At 37.8% G+C, this 2,500-nt stretch overlaps 1 non-coding gene and 7 pseudogenes across 1 annotated transcript; all 8 read left to right on the forward strand.

The window, feature by feature from the left end:
- Positions 1-21: 21 nt before the first annotated feature.
- Positions 22-140, forward strand: LOC148492117 (5S ribosomal RNA; annotated as a pseudogene).
- A 116-nt stretch (positions 141-256) lies between these two features.
- LOC148492118 (5S ribosomal RNA) lies at positions 257-375 on the forward strand (annotated as a pseudogene).
- A 116-nt stretch (positions 376-491) lies between these two features.
- On the forward strand, positions 492-610 carry LOC148492119 (5S ribosomal RNA; annotated as a pseudogene).
- Positions 611-726: 116 nt separating this feature from the next.
- LOC148492120 (5S ribosomal RNA) lies at positions 727-845 on the forward strand (annotated as a pseudogene).
- A 351-nt stretch (positions 846-1,196) lies between these two features.
- On the forward strand, positions 1,197-1,315 carry LOC148492121 (5S ribosomal RNA; annotated as a pseudogene).
- Positions 1,316-1,430: 115 nt separating this feature from the next.
- On the forward strand, positions 1,431-1,549 carry LOC148492122 (5S ribosomal RNA). Its single transcript, XR_015871624.1, has one exon. It is a non-coding gene; the product is annotated as a 5S ribosomal RNA (ribosomal RNA).
- A 351-nt stretch (positions 1,550-1,900) lies between these two features.
- Positions 1,901-2,019, forward strand: LOC148492123 (5S ribosomal RNA; annotated as a pseudogene).
- Positions 2,020-2,369: 350 nt separating this feature from the next.
- LOC148492124 (5S ribosomal RNA) lies at positions 2,370-2,488 on the forward strand (annotated as a pseudogene).
- Positions 2,489-2,500: the final 12 nt, after the last annotated feature.

Below are 2,500 nucleotides of genomic sequence, written 5' to 3' on the forward strand. Positions count from 1 at the left end.
CTAAAGTTAATGTTTTTGAGCATCTATAGCCAAACCACACTGGACATGCCCAATCTAATCTGATCTTGGAAGCTATGCAGTGTTGGGCCTGGTTTGTACTTGGATGGGACACCACCTGGGAATACCAGGTGCTGTAGGTAATTTTATACTGCCATAACATTCTTTTCTATTACATTTTACATTAATTTTTTTCAACTTATCAATGAATTTACTTGAGTTAAGAAGTAATAGAGGTCTAAAGTTAATGCTTTTGAGCATCTACAGCCAAACCACACTGGACATGCCCAATCTCATCTGATCTTGGAAGCTTTGCAGTGTTGGGCCTGGTTAGTACTTGGACGGGAGACCACCTGGGAATACCAGGTGCTGTAGGTAATTTTATACTGCCATAACATTCTTTTCTATTACATTTTACATTTAATTTTTTCAACTTATCAATGAATTTACTTGAGTTAAGAAGTAATAGAGGTCTAAAGTTAATGTTTTTGAGCAACTACAGCCAAAGCACACTGGACATGCCCAAACTCGTCTGATCTTGGAAGCTATGCAGTGTTGGGCCTGGTTAGTACTTGGACAGGAGACCACCTGGGAATACCAGGTGCTGTAGGTAATTTTATATAGCCATAACATTCTTTTCTATTACATTTTACTTTAAATTTTTTCAACTTATCAATGAATTTACTTGAGTTAAGAAGTAAAAGAGGTCTAAAGGTAATGTCGTTGAGCACCTGCAGTCAAACCACACTGGACATGCCCAATCTCGTCTGATCTTGGAAGCTATGCAGTGTTGGGCCTGGTTAGTACTTGGATGGGATACCCCCTGGGAAAACCAGGTGCTGTAGGTAATTTTATACTGCCATAACATTCTTTTCTATTACATTTTACATTTAATTTTTTCAACTTATCAATGAATTTACTTGAGTTAAGAAGTAATAGAGGTCTAAATTTAATGCTTTTGAGCACCTACAGCCAAACCACACTGGACATGCCCAATCTCGTCTAATCTTGTAAGCTTTGCTGTGTTGGGCCTGGTTTGTACTTGGATGGGAGACCACCTGGGAATACCAGTACCTGTTGGAAATTTTATACAGCCAAAACATTCTTTTCTATTACATTTTACATTTAATATTTTCAACTTATCAATGAATTTACTTGAGTTAAGAAGTAAAAGAGGTCAAAAGTTAATGTTTTTGAGCACCTACAGCCAAACCACACTGGACTTTCCCAATCTTGTTTGATCTTGGAAGCTATGTAGTGTTGGGCCTGGTTAGTACTTGGATGGGAGACCACCTGGGAATACCAGGTGCTGTAGGTAATTTTAAACTGCCATAACATTCTTTTCTATTACATTTTACATTTAATTTTTTCAGCTTATCAATGAGTTTACTTGAGATAAGAAGTAATAGAGGTCTAAAGTTAAGGCTTTGGGCACCTACAGCCAAACCACACTGGACATGCCCAATCTCGTCTGATCTTGGAAGTTATGCAGTGTTGGGCCTGGTGAGTACTTGGATGGGAGACCACCTGGGAATACCAGGTGCTGTAGGTAATTTTATATAGCCATAACATTCTTTTCTATTACATTTTACATTACATTTTTTTAACTTATCAATGAATTTTCTTGAGTTAAGATGCAAAAGTGGTCTAAAGTTAATGTTTTTGAGCACCTACAGTCAAACCACACTGGACATGCCCAATCTCGTCTGATCTTGTAAGCTTTGCTGTGTTGGGCCTGGATTGTACTTGGATGGGAGACCACCTGAGAATACCAGTTGCTGTAGGAAATTTTATACAGCCAAAACATTCTTTTCTATTACATTTTACATTTAATTTTTTCAACTTATCAATGAATTTACTTGAGTTAAGAAGTAATAGAGGTCTAAAGTTAATGGTTTTGGGCACCTACAGCCAAACCACACTGGACATACCCAATCTCATCTGATCTTGGAAGCTATGCAGTGTTGGGCCTGGTTTGTACTTGGATGGGAGACCACCTGGGAATACCAGGAGCTGTAGGTAATTTTATACTGTCAAAACATTCTTTTCTATTACATTTTACATTTCATTTTTCAACTTATCATTGAATTTACTTGAGATAAGAAGTAAAAGAGGTCTAAAGTTAATGTTTTTGAGCATCTATAGCCAAACCACACTGGACATGCCCAATCTCGTCTAATCTTGTAAGCTTTGCTGTGTTGGGCCTGGTTTGTACTTGGATGGGAGACCACCTGGGAATACCAGTACCTGTTGGAAATTTTATACAGCCAAAACATTCTTTTCTATTACATTTTACATTTAATATTTTCAACTTATCAATGAATTTACTTGAGTTAAGAAGTAAAAGAGGTCTAAAGTTAATGTTTTTGAGCACCTACAGCCAAACCACACTGGACTTTCCCAATCTTGTTTGATCTTGGAAGCTATGTAGTGTTGGGCCTGGTTGGTACTTGGATGGGAGACCACCTGGGAATACCACGTGCTGTAGGTAATTTTAAACTGC

This window comes from Taudactylus pleione, unplaced genomic scaffold (genome assembly GCF_031769625.1).
Source record: "Taudactylus pleione unplaced genomic scaffold, aTauple2 ptg000550l, whole genome shotgun sequence".
Lineage (NCBI taxonomy): Eukaryota > Metazoa > Chordata > Amphibia > Anura > Myobatrachidae > Taudactylus > Taudactylus pleione.